This window comes from Macrotis lagotis, chromosome 1 (genome assembly GCF_037893015.1).
Source record: "Macrotis lagotis isolate mMagLag1 chromosome 1, bilby.v1.9.chrom.fasta, whole genome shotgun sequence".
NCBI lineage: Eukaryota > Metazoa > Chordata > Mammalia > Peramelemorphia > Peramelidae > Macrotis > Macrotis lagotis.
In genome coordinates, this window is record NC_133658.1 from 205713274 (window position 1) to 205731775 (window position 18502).

Below are 18502 nucleotides of genomic sequence, written 5' to 3' on the forward strand. Positions count from 1 at the left end.
CAACTCGGATCTGACTTGAAGGAGATAGCATAAGTATTCATCTTTTTTTTTTTTTTTTCTGTAGACACCTATATGGTACTATCTATCTCAGGGAGGTCCTATGGCTGAAATTGTTATCCAGCCTTAGCTATCACTCTCACCAATCAGTAATCATGTCCTGTCTGTTTTAATCACATTTCTTCAACCTGAAACAAAATGTTCCATAGATTCAAAGCTGAAAGAAACCTTAAAAATATTTGGCTTCACCCTCACATTTTACAGATGAGAAAACTGAGACTCATAAATGTTAAGCATTCTATATAAATAAACATTATCAGTAAAAGTTTGATTTGAAAGCAAAGACTGATTTCAAATCTAGCAATATTTACCTTATACCTCTAAAAGCTGATTTTTAATTGAACAATAGAGAAGTGAATACTGTTTCCAATAATCTGTTGCTTAAGTGCTTATCTCTCTTGTTAATATATCTTATCACTGTCCCTTCTTTTCTACTCCCACTGCTACCATACTGATCCGAGTTTCATTATCTCTTGCTTGGGGTAAGGTGACAGTCTTACAATGGATTTCCCTTCTCCAGTGATCTTTCTCCTCTGATAGTGGGTTATAACAGGGACTCAATCTTTTTTTTTTTTTTTTACTGTGTACTATGGATTCCTCTGGAAGTTTGGTGTAGCCTAGAGACTTCTACCTGAAATGTTTTTTAAATGCATAAAACAAAATATACCAGATCACAGAGAAATTAATTTATACTGAAGTATGATTATCAAAATATATTTCTAAAACACAAGTTCATGTTCCCAGATTAAAAGGCACTGTTTTGTATTATTTTTCTTGATACATAATTGGGTTCATGTCTTCCTTGCTTAAAAACCTTCAATGGACACACACACATATATCTGTCATCTATCTATAAATATAACTGACTATAAAATATATTTATATAGTGGGGATGATGTGTGCATGCAGACATATTGGGTACACATTTATGCATCTGTAAATTGTATGTACATATATATTTGTATTTATATATACATATACATGAATAGACATAAACATATATATACTTAGAGTTAAGTATATATACATATATATATATATATATATATATATATATATATATATATATATATATATATATATATGTAGTGGCAGAGTTCAATGGAATGAGTGGTGGACCTGGAGTCTCGGAGACCTGAGTTCAAATGTGAACTTACTAGCCATGTGACCCTTCTTAACCTCTATTTGCCTTAATCCACTGGAAAAGGATATGGCAAACCTCTTCACCATCTTTACCAAGAAAACTCCATGGATATTATGAATGAACAAAATGAACAAAAACATATATGAAAATATGTGTGAGTATGTGCACACACATGCATGTACATTTAAAGTGTTTATCCAAAGGATTTTATAGTTTAAAAATATAAGTAATTTAAATTCACGTCTAACATACTGCCTTAGACTTCTTAAGAAATTTTTATTATATGTAGTATAGTATAATATATAATATATTCATAATATGATATATGATATATAATATAGATATAGATATATACAATTTGCAGGTGTGTATATCTCCCAACATCTAGCATAGTATATGACAGAGTATATTTCTAGTCTATCAGGGGCATCTAGATGGGGCAGTAGATAAGAATGTCTGACCTGGAGTCAGAAAAACCCATTTTTTTAGTTCAATTCTGGTCTCAGTCATTTAATAGCTGTATGACCCTGGTTAGGTCAATTGACCCAGTTTGCCTCAGTTTCCTCATCTGTAAAATGAGCTGGAAAAGGAAATGGCTAATCACTTCAGTATTGTTGTCAAGTAAACCTGAAATGGAGTCATGAAGAGTTGGGCATGAATGAAATGACCAAACAACAACAAACTTTTCTATCAATGTTTGAATTTTAGAAACATTGGAAGGGAGAAAGACTACTTCATCTGGAGTCAGAAGACATGGGTGTGAATTTCAAGTCTTTTCCCCTTTTTGGAACTTAATTCCCTCAGCTTTAAAAAGGAAGGATTGGACTGGGTGAATGCTTTTCACTTCTAAATCTCATAATTTCAGGAATGTATCTACATGGAGATAATGGTTCCTGAAGGTCTCTTCTAGCTAGGACAAATTATATGTACAGATGGAATTGAAATCTGAGTGTAGGATTTGATGTGTACCAGTTGAACCTCCTTGCCCTAAATTATATCCTTTACATAAATCCTAGGACTACCATTAGAGATACATTCTTTTTGGTTAGGAAAAAGTGTTTCAAAAGTGTTTATTAAAGTGTATCTTCTCTAAGAGGGAAATGAAGGATGGGCACCTTAGGTCATTATTAGTTAACACTTTAGAGTATTTATTAGCTAATTGTCATCTTAATGTAGAATTGTCAGTGGGTTAGAAAAAATGTGCAGGGCATTTTTTTATAATTTACTGAACTTATAAAGACAGAACACATGTGCTGAATTAACTGTGGTAATCAAAACTGACAACGAAGTTAACATATTTAAGGATATACATAATCAATACTATGCTACATGGTAATTAGACATAATTGGTAAGCAATTCAAAGAAAGGACTGAAATTAGTATCATTTTCACATAATTGAACTACATTCCTAGTTTTTTTTTTCTTTTTAAACTTCTTTAGTTTAGTGTGCTGTGTTAGAAAGAATCACTCTATGTTGGTTCCTACTTCCCATTTACTGTCTGCCTGTGATTAGAGTCATCATGATGTAGTGTAAATAGCACAGGCTCTTAAAATCAGAAGACTGGGGGTCCATTTCCAACTCTGCCACCTGAAATCTTCCAGCTGACATTGGGTAAGTTTTAGTTGTAACTGAGATGTTGAACTAGATGGTCTCTGAGACTTAATCTGCCTGTTCCTAGGATAATATAAGAAATCTTAGATCTGTATCTTTAGCTTCTTCTTCTATAAAGAGAAGGGGGCCTGGATTAGAAGACCTGCACCTAAAATCTTTTTAAAATGTCATATAGATCTTGGGAATCATAACACTTGAATTTGAATCCTGGCTCTTCCACTTGCTTGTGTGATACTGGACCTCTCTAATCTTAAATTACTCATTTGGAAAATAGATGATTTCTAAGATCTAAAATATTTTTATTTTGTATCTAGTGTTTGAATAGAATATTTTCTTCTTTGATATGATATATTTAACCATTGAATTCCTATGTTGAAACCATTCCATGGTATGAAGGTGGTCTGCCAAAGACTGGGCTAGCAGAAACAAGCTTTGCGATATTCCGGCAAAGTGAGACCTAATGTTTCCCTCTTGTTAATCTCAGAGAGAATCATCAGGAGAACACTGACATCCTACCAGAGGGTGAATTTGGATTGGATTTTTTTTTTGCTATTGAAAATCATATGGAAGAAGGGGATTGGATCTGGAATCTGAGTGCCAAATTCTGGTTTTATCCCTGCAGTCTCTGTGATCTTTTCCAAGAGAAGTTTGATAAAGTGGATAGACTGTTGAATATGTAGTTACGGATCTTGCATAAGAAATTTACTATATATGTGTGATAGGCCAACTCAGCAGTCTCACTTTGAAAAACTATGATAAGTAATTGACAGCTGTCATTTAATTTTGGGGGAATTCAGTTTCCTCATTTGCAAAATGAGAGGGTTTGGACTAAACGACTTTTATGATTTCTTCCATGTCCTAATCTATGACCTCTAAATAAAAAATGCATTATCATCTGCCACACTTTGAATCATGATATAAACATACTTTCAAAATCATGGAGCATTTGAAGACCCCCTAATAGTTCGTCATCATTATTATCCTTCTTAACAATATCATGACACAACCCAATACATAGGCACATTAAAAATCAAAGGCTCTGGATTTTTCTCCATAAGAACAAGAATTCTTTGCTTTTATTCAGCAGTCCCTCTTTCATAGCTAATTTTTTCTAGGACACCAACTACTTGCTTTTATGCTACCTGTTCTGTTCAAATCAATGCAATGTGTTAGGCCTTGAAGATAAAAAGAAAAAGAAAAAAACAACAAAGATAAAGTCCTTGCCCCTCAGAGAATTTATAAAAAGGATAACATTTGGACAGATAACAAAGAGAAAATATATTAAATAAATAGGAAATAATTTGTGTACTAAGGATGAAGAGAATCAGGAAGGACTTCTTGTAGGTAGTGCCACTTGAATCAAGCTTTGAAGTGAGGGTTTCAAGTGTAGGAATTGAAGAGGAGTAATTTAAGCTGGGGAGGGAGCCTACTCAAATGTATAAGAGCAGAAGATGGAATATCATGTATGGAGAACACAATTTAGGTCAGTTTGACTGGGAACATGGAGTGTAGATGGGAATTAAGGAAAGTCAGTCTGGGAAGACAGCTTTGAGTCTGTAGAAAAGGACTTGTAAATGCCAAACAGATGAACTAGGCACAGTACCTACTGTTGCCTCTTGAAACTGCTATGTTTTCTGCCTTTTGGTGAATGAAGGACATAGGAATTGAATGAAATAATAGTCTGGAGAAGAGAAAATAGCAGCTATATTGCCATTCTAATGTCTGAAGCACTTTTTTTTTTTTTTGGCAAGTCAATGGGCTTAAGTGGCTTGCCCAAGACCACGCAGCTCAGTAATTATTATTATTAAGTATCTGAGGCTGGATTTGAACTCAGGTACTCCTGACTCCAGGGCCAGTGCTTTATCCACTGCACCATCTAGCCACACTAGCACAACTATTTCTATGCGAGCTCTTTGCTATTGCTCCTAAATGATATGCAATGGATGGAAAGGAGTAACTTTTTCTAGGGCAGTAACAAGACTAACATAGAACAATTTTCTCTCCCATTTCACCTTGATAAACAGAAGTATTGGTGATAGCAGAAAACAATTATTATTTCTCCCATTTCATTAATTAAAAGAAAAAACAAATCCTGGTTAAAATAAAAGATCCTAGATTCTGGATGAGATTTTAGAAGTGATAGACCATTGCAAGTTCTCAGGGAAGACAGTGTGATCTAGACATCCTTTCAGAATCTTTACATCCCATCCCATAATCATACCTTTCTGCCCTTGTGCCAAAAACAACTTTTACATTTAATGACACAAAAACTCTGAGATGCAAAGCTCTAGATTTTCTTTCTGGTGAAACAACAAGATAACTAACTAGGGGATAACATATCAGTAAGTGGTTTGAAAACTAAAGATTAGAAATTGGGGCAACTAGGGTGGTGTAGTGGATAGAGCACTGGCCCTGGAGTCAAGAGGATCTGAATTCAAATTTGACCTCAGTCACTTAAAAATTACCAAGTTATGTAACTTTGGGAAATTCACTTAATCCCTTTGCCTTGCAAAACAAACAAACAAACAAACAAACAAACAATAAAAGGGCAGATATTTGAAATAATGGGATGTGTACTGAGAATGTAGAGAAGAGTAGTTATTCAGTGTTAGGGGTTAATCTTTTGCTTTTCCTTCTGATCTGGTTTCCATCCACCATTTCACAGAGCATTAAAACTTAACATAGCCTTAAGGTAAGTGCTCTTAGAATTCCTTGACTTTTTTTTTCCAGTTAGCCCTAATTTCTCAAGAGGCAGCTACAGTACAGTGAGGCAAGCACTATATTTATGATAAGAGGAGATAGAATATTGGATTTTGAATTTATTTTTCTTATTTACCATTGTGAAGTTAGGTCAGTCTCTTTTCATCTCAGGGACTAAATAAAATGAGGAGGTGGGACTGACTATAGGGTCTCAGACAGCTGAAAATGATATCCTAGTTCCTTTTCAAAGAAATAAAGTCTTTCTTTTCAAAACCAGAGAGAGAAAAAAGGTTTGAAAATGCTAATACTTGGAAAAATTAAAACATTGGTTTCAGACTAAGTGTAAAGACAGTTTTATCCTTTATTATTATAGAAGGGGAAAGGAACTTGGGAACAGGGAAAGACTGTATAACTGAATCAAAGGCAATACCTTTGATCAGATCAGAAAGAAGAACAGAGAGACTCAAAAACAATCTCTACTTTCCTAACTCCATGTTTCTAGTCATCTGTGAAATAACGACCAAAAAGTTTTTTGCAGAGATCAGCACTCTGATCCTGCCCTTATGTACCTGGGCAGGAATGAATTTGGGCAGAGCAAAGAGATCAGGACCTAGTTACACAATAAGAGAGTTAAATTAGATTCTCCCTAAAAGTTCATCTAACTCTAAATGTTTTAATGATAATGAAGATGATAGTGCCAATGAGCACTAGGTTACCAGGGGAACATAAGGACCCCAATGACAGGAGTGTCCTTGAACAAAACTGAGCAAAGTTTGCCAAAGTTTGTTATCCCTAATATTCCTTTCCTTTTTCTTCTGTTCTCCCCAGGTACCCATTCTATATATCTTGTTTTAACTCTTAATAATTCCTGCCTAGGTCTTACCTAGTAATTACAGTTTTTAGCTAATCCTTGCTAAAAGTCTTAAGTTGACAATTAAGGCATTAGCTGATACTAAAGTAAAGTTGATACTAAAGTTTACCTATGAACCCAAGATCTAACACTTATTAGATTTGTGATCTTGATCAAATCACTTTATTCCTTTAACCTCAGTTTCTTCATCCATAAAATCGAGTGTTTGCCCATATAGCAGAACTGTTGTGAATATTGAATGAGATAATCTAGATGGCAGCTTTGAAAATTTTAAAACATTGGCCAGATAGTAAATTTTATCATAATAATTACTACTACGAGGTACATTACAGGTATAGCATATTTTAATTTTGAACATCATTGTCTTCTTCAAGAAGAAACAGGAAATGAAAGCAGAAATTACTTAAAGGGGGTTGAGACATAAATATGGAGAATCTAGTAGTCCTTATTGAATTGGGGGCCATGTGTTATATAGGGGCCTACCTAATCTAGATGAACTACATTCTCAGGTTCTAAAAAAGACAACTAGGTGATGAAATATAGAGAGAGAGTGATTGGCTGGGAATCAGTAAGACCTGAGTTCAAATTTAGCATCAAATACTTACTAGTTTGTGATTCTGGGAAAATCACTTAATACTGTCTTCCTCAGTTCGCTCAGCTGTAAAATGAGCTGGAGAAGGAAATGGCAAGCTACTCCATTATTTCTGCCAAGAAAACCCCAAAAGTGGGTCACAGAGTCAAAAATGACTGAACAACAGCTTTTTTAATTTTTGTTTTTATATCCTCACTCACTTCTCAAGGCAAACTTTTTGTGCCTACAAAGTCCTAACTAAATAAACATCAATCACAGTTTAGGATGGTTTTGAGTCTGGTATGCTTGTGGCTAGTTACAAAGACATAATAAAGTCCCTGCAAATAAATCTGAGATAACACCAAAGCTAAGCTAAGAGCTCAAGGTCATGATCTTCTTACTGACCCACATTTCTGCTGTACTACCACATTCAAGCACCTAGATCACAGTTCTTGATGAATAGATTATGAACAAGACATCTCCAGGGCTTTGAGGCAACTCTAAATAGAAAAGACTATAGGTACTATATAAAATTTCACCAATATCTATATATTTTCAATATTACTGGAGAAGGTTAGCTTAAATTCTAAATGCTTATTCATTTTTTTAGTGAGTAAAGAATGTAGGTGGGGTTTTTCTGTTCCTATCCAATAAGTCATAAACTCATTGAATGTCAGAGTTTGAAAAGATCTTACTTTATAGTTAAGGAAAATATGGTCCAAAAAGGGAGATAGTCTTGATAAATCAAAAATAGTCTATCTGACTCTTGGCTCTCAATCTAATTATATTTCCTCTGGAGAACAATTCTATCCTAATATTATTCATAATTTAATACATAGGGTAAGACTAAAAGAACAATTCTAAATTTTAAAAAATAACATAATAATCAAAGAAGCCATATTTAAAAAAAACTTTATAATGAACTATTATTTTATTTCTCTAAATTTGCTTTCTAGATATAGGACATTCACTGAAATCAACAGAACTAGTTATCTAGAAATAATTTCCAAATCTTGAATCTATTTAGGAAAAAAAGTCAATGTTGTTAAAACACGTGTGTTATCTATCTAAACCAAGTAAATAAAAATAAACATGCAATGAGCTATGATAATAGGGAGATTGTTGAAGAATAAATAGAGCTACAAAAGTAAAAGTTGTATATTCATGACTCAGTTCATGGGAATATTCTGAAATAAAAACAAATATAATTATTAGAACAGATAAAATTACAGAAAAATATTTAAATGTCCCCCAAATGCTTTCTATATTCATTTAGACTGTGTTTTTGAAAAGAAGGAAGGAGGAAAGGAAGGAAGAAAGGAAGGAAGCTTCAAAAGAAGGGAAGAAGAAAGGAAAGAAGGAATAAGAGGGAGAAAGAGAGAAAGCAAAGATAAAAGAAAGAGAAAGTAAAGATAAAAGAAAGAAAAAAAGAAAAAAGAAAGTGAAAAAGAAAAAAGAAAAGAAAGGAAAAAAGAAAAAAAAGAAAGAAGGAAGGAATTTCTTGGGTTAGTCTTGGAGCCCCTACTAATAAAGTGATTTTGGATAGTAACTCAAGCATATTTATACATTCATAGTTGTCTGCCTTTTGGATAGAATATAAGCTATAGATTTTATGTTTTTTTTTTCCTTAGCTATAAAAGCAAAGGCATTTTCATTGTAAAGAGATTATTAGTGCTATGCTGGGCAATGAGAGCAGCATTTTAAAAATATTTTTCATTAAATAGATGAATTTTGCATTTCATTTTCAAATTACAGACCAAACATATTCCATTTACCTTGTTAAAATCAGTTATTTTAGGTTTTTTACAGTCCTACTATGCCTTTGCAATATTGAACTCAAAGCAAACTTCAGTGCTCAAATTTACTTTCATACCTAGCCTTTAAAATAGAAAAAATGTCTTCCAAACACATATTTAGCACCCTGTCTCTGAATTTTTGCATGTTTAAGGAATGCTTTTTAATAAATGAATTAGTATTTTGAAGAAACAGCTGTTAAAACAGAAAAATGAGAACAACCAAAATAATGTGTTTAACACACCAAGTCTCCTATTCAAAATAGTCTAGGGGAAAATGGTGCAGGATATGGAAACTGAAACTTTCAACCAGCACCTTTCAATTGTGAACAAAACTCCTGTTAACTAGGAAAGTGTTATACAAACAAATATTAATCATTATTGCTGTTATAATTGTTAGAAGGGAAATAAGCACTTAATAAACTCCTACTATGCACCAAGTATTTAAGGCTTTACAAACATGACATAAAGTCTTTACAACAAACCTTGTGCTATTCTTATTTCCATTTTACAGATATGGAAACTGAGGCAGACACAAAGTGACTTGTCCAGGATCACACAATAAGTGTCTGAGGTCAGATTTTAATTCAGGTCTTCTTGTTTCCAGATCCAGGGCTTTATCTGCAGTGACAATTAATTGTCTCTAATTAGTATGATGATTACTATTAGTATCAGTATTCTTATTTGTATTTGTGGTATAGTGAATAGAGAAGCTGGGCAAGTTATTTTAAACCATCAGTAACTCAGGCTTTTTCGGAGCAGGTCCATATCTATACTTTATCTGTAATTTTCCATACCTATGAAATCATAGGCCAAACTTTTCAAAATGCATTAATATTAATACTAGTATTACTAACTAGAAAAAGTTAGAAAAAAGACAAAATCTGACAGTAAGGGAAAAAAAGAACCCAATCCAAAACCAACCTCAAGCTTGAGTGTCAGTCAAAAAATGTCTAGACATATCAAAATAGTCAAAACAGATAAACCAATTTTTATGTAAAGACTTTGCAAGTTAAACAGGATTTCTTTCAGCTTGAACTTTTTATTGCATATCATTAAATCGTATTATTATTATTTTAAGGATCTTCACAACTACCTACACACACACACACACACACACACACACACACACAGAAAGTCCAAAGAAATGATCCTATTATTTTTCCTTTTTTTTTTTAATTAGAGCAATGAGAACGGTGCACAAATGAGGCAAGGCTGAGTTTTTCAAACAGATGGCTTAGGATGGAGTCTGATGGGTTCAGTGGGACTATGTAAAACTAATGTCCCTGAGGAAAAAAGACTGATGTGACTATAACACAGTAATACAGCTCCTCTCCTCCCCCGCTACCTCCTTTTCCCCTCCTACTCCTCCCTCTCCAGCTTCCATCTCCTCACGTGCCATTCTCATATTCATACTTCAACTAAGTAAATAGGAGAATGTTTGAAATTCAGGTGAATACTTCAGAAGTCTCTGAATATGTTGATAAGAAAGGCAGGAACAATATATACTGTTTTCCAAGACCTCCTTTGACACTTTTGTCATAAGCTGGTGTTTTTTGGAGCTAAACTTCTCTCTAACCTGTAGCTTCAATGGACAATATTCATGAATTAACTTTTTATCAATAGAAAAAAAGAAAAGAAATTCCTTCCTTTTGAATGAGATTAATTTAGTTAATCTGGTCCTTGGGATGTCAGCTCTATAGACCACCCTTTGGCCCATGATTCTAAACTTTCAAATTCGGAAAGGTCTTTTAGAGCTTACACTCTCATTTTATAAATTTAAAAAAACCAGAGTCATGTCTTTGCTTTGGTAGGGATTTAGAAAAGAATTTTAATATGTAGACTTTGTTAGGCTTAGAAAAAGAACAATTAAATAAATAACATTTATATATCATTTAATGTTTATAAAGAACTTTACAAATATTGCCAAATTTTAACCTTTCAACAATCTTGACTGTTATCATCATCATCATCATCATCACCATCATCATCATCATCATTATTATTATCCCATTTTAATAGGGGAGAAAATGAGACAGGTGGAGGTTAAATGACACATCCAAAGTCTCACACAACTAAATTTATATTCACTGAAACCAAATTTATATTCAAATTTTCCTAATTCTAGACCCAGTATTCTACCTATTTACTACCTTACTACCCAACTGTTTTTAGATAATAAAATAAATAATATATATAGTATAATAATATAATTATATGACATATTTATGCACAAGAAAAACATAAAATAATGAAATCAACAATATTAGTGTGGGTCAAGTAGTACTTTGGTTTTTCCCCTTGGGTGGTGACCATTCAACTGTCACCTTACAGCTGTCAAATTGATAAAATCTTCAGGAAAAGAAGAATTTTAGGTAGACTATATAATCCAATCATGTCATTTTATAGTTGACAGGATCCAAGAACTAGAGAAATAAAACATTTTGCCAGGCACATAAGTAGAAAGTACGAAGCCAGCCACTAAAAAAAAGAGGATTTCACTCAAAGTGTGTTGGGTGTGGGCTATGACTTCAGAGACTACTTCAACATCATAGATTTAGAGCAGAAAAAAGGAATTTGGAGAACATCTCTTATAACTTCTACAAATCCAGAGAGTTTAGTGATTTACTGTTCGCCATTTCATAGTATATCTATCACCCTTTCTACTGTTCTACATGATCTTTATGTCATGGAGTATCTTTCCTGTTATTAATATTCAGTTTCTCATTCTCATTCTTATTTGATAGAAAAGGGCATTAATGAACTTTTTAAAATGATTATCTTGAAGACATGTGGCATGTCCCTTGAGAACCAGAGAGATCCAAGATTTCAGATTATTATAAGGCACTGAAACAGAATATTAGAGCAGGAAGGAATCCATATAATCTCTATATCTTTATTTTAATGATGAGAAAATTGGGATCTGGAGGGGCAAAAAATCTTGCCCAAGGCCAAAGCAGAAAAGGCAGAAATTAAATATTAGTTCATTATTTGAAATCCAGTGTACATGCCACCATCTTTTAATTCATCATATGCTGCCATTAAAGTTTTACATTTCTAACTCTGATCTTTAGATTCATTTCTTATTTATAATTGTTATCAACTTAAACACTTAACAAAAAGAATTTCATTTCATTTTAAAAATAAAAATTTCTTGCAGCCAAATTTAAAATTTAAATTTCATATTGATGGATATCCCTTAATGTTGTGTCTGTGCTTCCAGGAACTTAGGAATTAAAAAAAAAAGTAGGAAACTTAAAAGTGAATTGAGTCAAAACAATGTCCTTCAAAATAATAATTATAAAATCCAAAAAAAGTGTATCATCCTTTTTTTGCAAATAATCATTATAAAATCCCCCCCCAAATCATTTTATAGGGCAACAAATGTCTATTACACAAGGTTCTGTGGAGAATAAAAATAGTATATAAAAGGTTCTATGTTTAACAAATCAATTTGGAAAGGTGAAATGCATACAAAAGTTATATAAAATGCATACAAAAGTAATATAAAAATAAAGCAATTAATAGGAGTGTGTTTTCTGGGAAGTAAGAGAACTCTGAATTTAAGAAGAAATATTAGACTGAATGCACATAAAATACTTGATCATGTGTCTGTAATCACTATACACTGATGATATAAGGGAGTAAAAGAGCTAGGTAGATCCTAGAAGACCCATCTGGGTTCAAATCCTGCCTCTGACACAGTGAACCTTTTACTTGACATTTTGACATTTAACATTTGACCAGGGGCAAATTGCTTAACCTCTTAGGAACCTTGTGAATTTTCTAAAAGTATTGAGTCATTAATTTCTGATCTCCTGAATAAAGAATTTCTACACTCAAGTCTCCTCACTCCAATGAAATCACACATCTGTAGCAAAATAAAATAAGACAAAAATCATTTATAATTTTTCTAAAGATATGCAAGAAGTAATCCATTTTCTTTTATTTTTTATTCAAGTTTGTTTTGTGTGTGTGTGTGTGTGTGTGTTTTGTTTACCTTACCTCTCCTCATGGGAAGTTAGAATGTTAAAACCTTTAAGACCATTTAGTTATACAGCTATTAACTAACCCATATTCATTCTCGTATCCCTATGTTATTTTTTTTTAACATTTTAACTTTGTTCTCCCATTTGCTATTTTCATCAACAGTTTCTACTGCTATGCTACATCACTTTCAAAAGTATCCTCTTCCACCACTAGATGGCGGGTGTGCCCGGATTAAAGACCACTCCCGATTTTAAAAGTTCCATTCCTAAGGGTGGGGTGACAAGGGGGAGATCTTAGATTCAGGTAAATCGAGGGCCTGCGTCTGAGGGGTGCTTCCGCACCACAGCGATAAAGACATCAAAGAAATACTTTTGTAATAAGGGCCACAACAATGCAATATTGAAAAATGAGCAGGGATTTGGTAGGGAGAGTGGAGAATGGTTTAAATTATTTCTGGCAGTTCCTAGATCACAAAAGTCAAGTCATGAGACTACTTGGATGGGAATATATATATACACATATAAATATATATGTATATATATGTATATATATATGTATTTATATGTGTGTGTACACACATATGGATGGGAACATATATATGTATCGCTCTCTCTCTCTCTCTCTCTCTCTCTCTCTCTCTCTCTATATATATATATATATATACACATATCATTCTTTCTGCAAACATTTAAAATTTGGCATTTCTCTCCATTTTGAGTTTTTGCACAAATATCATTCTGAGAAGGGATCAGTGTGCTGCATCAGACTAAAAGACTATCACATACATAAATCTTGTTCTGGAGTTAAAGGGAAACTGATAACTAACTATTGCCTCAGGAAATTAAGAAAATAGACTAGTGGGGACTAAGGGGAGAATTTCTGTGGGAAAAATAGTGCTGAGCTACCATTTGTCAGGCATGAAAATATGAATGGGGTCAATAATTTTACTTAGGTTTCTAATTTACACTGTATAGCTATAGGCACGTTTTACAAAATGCCCAGTTAGTATGATTGGCAGAGTCTGGGCCTGGGAAACAGACCGAACCTGACTGACTCAGGTAGGCTGTTAGGTCATCAGTAATCAAAAAATTATTAAAGGCTCATTCTATGCCAGGGACTATGCCAGTATGCTTTAAAAAAAGGAGACAAAAACCATAGTCTTTACCTTTAAGAAGTTCATTTTAGAATGGGGGAGACAATAGGTAAACAACTAGGTCTACACTATATACATATATACTCAGAAAGACATCTACTACCCCCCCAAAATTCACAATCTATTTATGTGTATTTGTAGACCTGCATATACACATATATACTTATATGCATATGTACGCACCTGCAAGTATATGTTTATATTATAAATGGGAGGCAGTGTAAGAAGGAAGTCCCTAGCCATTGTATAGGGTAGAATCTAAGCTGAGACCTTAAAAAAGAAAGAAACTTAATCCATAAATATTTATTAAGTGTATGCTATGTGCCAGTTGCTATGCTAAATCCTAAGGATGCAAATATGTGAGGAAGAGAGGTGGGGCAGAGAAAGAGAAAGAGACGGACAGAGAGAGAAGTAGAGACAGAGACAAAAAGAGACAAAGCATCAGTCAGAGTGACAGAGACAGAAAAAAGAGTGACAGGCAGATAGAAAGAGAGAAAGAGAAAAAGAGAGAGGAAAGAAGGAAGGTAAGAAAAGAAGGAAGGAAAAAAGAAGAAATAACTTAAGTATAGTAAAATTCTCATATTGGCTATGTCTCTTTCTTATTTTGCATATTAGATCATCTCTCTGTCAAGTGGTAGGAAGTATTCCTCTTTAGCAGTCATTTGTAATCAAAGTCAATTATTTAGTCGAACAAATTTGAGTATTTCAGAATTGTTCATTTTTAAAAGATCTATCTTACAGTTCAAATTGTCCTTCAGGTTTTATTTCTCCCTACAGCAGTTCATAAAAGTCTTCCCCAGGTCTCTGCTTCCATTATATTCACATTCCATAATTAGTTCAGCCATTCCTCAAATGTTGGACACCCTTTGCCACAAAAGGGTTGCTATTTATATTTTTGTACACAGAAGATATTTTCCTCTCACACTGAAGTAATGACCTGGTTGCAATACTATTGGGTCAAAGGACATATATTGTTTAGTAACTTTGGGGGTACAATTCCAAGATCAATCTAATTTGAAAAAAATAAGGGATTGTAATAGATGGTTTCTTTTAAAATCTTTTTTTTTTAAATTTAAGGCAATGGGGTTCAGTGACTTGCCCAAGGCCATACAGCTAGGGCATTATTAAATGTGTCTGAATCTGAATTTGAACTCAGGTTCTCCTGACTCCAGGGCCAGACTCCACTGTACCACCTAGCTGCCCCTAAATGCTTTCTTTTGTCCTTTATTTTTCCCTACTATCCTGAAATACTGAAAGGCCTGAAATATGCCAATTCGCCTTTGTATTTTTCACACACATTGCACAAAGTAGGAGTTATATAGATATGTGAGTTCTGTAAACCATGTAAATAGGTTTGTTTTGCAAATTTCAGCACTATCAACTTTGAAGATACAAGATAAAATGGAATTTTGTTTACTTTATTCTAATTGTGAGCTGGAAACACTCAAAAATGCAATTCGACTAACAATTATTAAACACTTATTATAAGATACTTTGATAGGTGCAAAGGATTGTTGGACAAAAATTACTGCCTTCAAAGACTTTGCATCTTAGGAGGACGAATCTACTTCTTATACAGAGACAAGTAAATACAAAGAAATTTGAGAAGAGACAGGGAACACTCAACTGCTGGAAATCACAGTAAGCAGCAGCAACCAAACTAAGTCTTACACAAAAGTCAGGAGTTTGAGAGACTAACATGAGAAGGAAAATGCCTGCATTCCAGGCACTGGAAAGAACTTGTGAAAATTCATGAAGTCCAGAAAAATTCGGAAACAATATAGTGTGGTTAGATCATGAGTGCAAGAAGGTAAGTAATATGAATTAACCCTCTTGTCTTAATCTTAATTAGATGTGAGATTTGTTTGTTTTCTTAAAAAATAAATTAGCATTCAAAGAAATTTAGTTGACCTTAATTGATTTTTTATTATCTAAAGAAATTTTCATTAACAAAAGACACGGAGAATTTTAGGAAAATAACAAAATATTTAAACTATAACTGAGGGGTAGTTAGGTGGACAGTGCCTTGGCTCTGGAGTCAGGAGGACCTGAGTTCAAATCCAACCTCTGACACTCAAGAATTGCCTGACTGTGTAACCTTGGACAAAGTCACTTAACCTCATTGCCTTGCAAAAATAAAGAAAATAAAAACACATTAACTGGAATCTATGATCTAAGAGGCAACATAACTTAGTTGATTAGAAAGATGTTCACATATCTAGGAAGACCTGTTTCACATCTCACCTCTGACATATAATGGTGGGAGTGTGATCTTGGATAAGTCATTTCACTCCTTAGTGTTATAGAATACTTTGTAAGATAAGTATCACCTACACTGGTAGAAATGGTTTCTTCCTCTAGGAATTTCTTATCTTCAAATCACAGGTCTGAACTCTCTCCTAAATGTAGACTCATGGAGACCACATTTGTTGTATATTATTCCAGAAGGTATTAGCTTCAAAGTATTAACCTAAGGACAGATATTAAAGTATCATACATATAACATAACTGGTATTATAATGCTTTATTAAAGAAAACCTTTTTTGATATAGAAGGATCTTAGTTTAAGTGATTTAGAGCCGGGAATTATTACCTTCCTTATTAGAACACTGATAAGAGATATAACATGTCATGACTAATCTTTAAGGTGACCCAAATAGACTTACTGTTTTAGCATCCTTCTTTGAAACAGTGGTAGGTGGAGACTACTTTTGGATATTTATCAATTCATATGAGATTCTAGGTTCAGATAGTTTAGGCATTTGTGGCAAGTATTCTTTCTATAAGCTTATTGATTTTCTTGGTTCAGCTCTTCTGTCTCTTCTGTATTGTTGAGGTCAGGGTTACCTATTTGTCTCCTACATGATATCCTGGATCAAATATCAAATGTTTGGTATTTAAACCTTTCTCAAGCTAGACGTTTTCTTTGCTAGTCTTCTCATACTGTACTACTTTCTAAACATTCTGACCTACTTGCAATTCCTCACACATAACACTGTCTCAGGCTCTGTCTCTCTGTCTCTGTCTGTCTGTCTCTGTCTCTCATATTAGGACTTGTAATAGAATCTGACACATAGCAAATATATTTGGATTGTTTCTTTTTTTTTCCCTTTCTTTTGTCTCTTTTATTGGATGAGGAGTAGGAGAAAAACAAATGCTCAATAACTGAGGAAAACAGCATGTTAAAATATGAATAAAGACATACTTTTAAACAAGGAAAAAATGAGTTTCAAACAGGTTAAATGACTTTACAAGGTCATTCAGACAGTAAGTGGAAGAGACAAGAAATGTACAATTTAAGAGGGATAATAAGACCATATATTAGTCAGCATGATCCAAGATATAACATATGACAAGGGTTTATAATGGTAATGAGCTAACCAGAAACTGAATTAAGTCACTATCTCAGAAGTAACACTTGTCAAATATAAAGAAAACTCAACTTTGTGCAGAATGTGGCCCTGGGTAGTACCAAAGGTCTTTGGAGGTCATTAACTCATTTAATTAAATTTGCTTGCCAAATCACATTTAATTAACCTGATGCCTTACATTTTTTTTTCAAAACAAATGTCTAAATTAGGAACAAATAATTGGAACAGCCCTAACTTCATGAAGCTATAGACAGACTAGCCACCCACTTATAGCAGAAAACATACTTTAGAAAGGAAATAGTTGTAAATTTTAACCTTTCAAAGGATGACTAAGAATTAGTCTCTCCTACCACCCATTAGGAAAACAGGCTTCCTTAAAAACTTTTGAATAGTATTTTTAAAAATTTGCTGTTTTAAGTAAGTTTTAAATATTTTATATTCAATGTATTATAATTTGCATCTTCTGTTTACCATGTGGTTATATGATGCCCAAATAGGTTGTTATAATTGAAAGAAACCTTTGAAAAAAAACCCAGTTTTCAGAGAATATAGGAACAGAAAGAAAGAAAGAAATCTAATTCATTTGTACAAAGGAAGAAATGGAGGCCCCAAAATGAAGTACCTTGACAAAAGTCACAGAACACAAAGTTGTAGAGGTAGTGTGATTTTTGAGCCAGAATATCTGGGTTCAAATCTCTGACACTTACCATTGCACCTATATGACTTTTCAAAAAAAATCACTTCACCTCCTTGGACCTCTGTTTCTTCATCTATAAAATGAAGGAATTAGAAAGGATATCTTCTGAAGATTTGTTCTGCTTCTAGTTTTATGGTTCTTTGAAGGGTTTGAATTTATGCCTTTTGAAGTTTTTCAAATCAACTTTGTTGTACTTTCCAGTGTACCTCTACCCCGCCACCTCAAAACAAGCCTTTGTGAAGAAATCTAAACATGCCCCTCTTAAGCAGTCAGCTGAAAAATGCAGGTGCTATTTCCTTTTTTGTTGTTTTAACTGTTTAATTGCTAAAACTTAGTTCTCAACCATCAAAATTGTTCCTCTTTTCCTCTGATTTTATATACATTTCAAATTTCATGGAAAGGAGTTTAAAGATGGAGCTTTATGAGTCATCAGTCACACCTGTTATAGAGTCAACGGTCATTTCCCAATTAAAAAAAACAGCTAGATAGTTTGCTTTGTAATAGAAAAAAACATTTATAGAAATGATTTGGAAACCCAGACA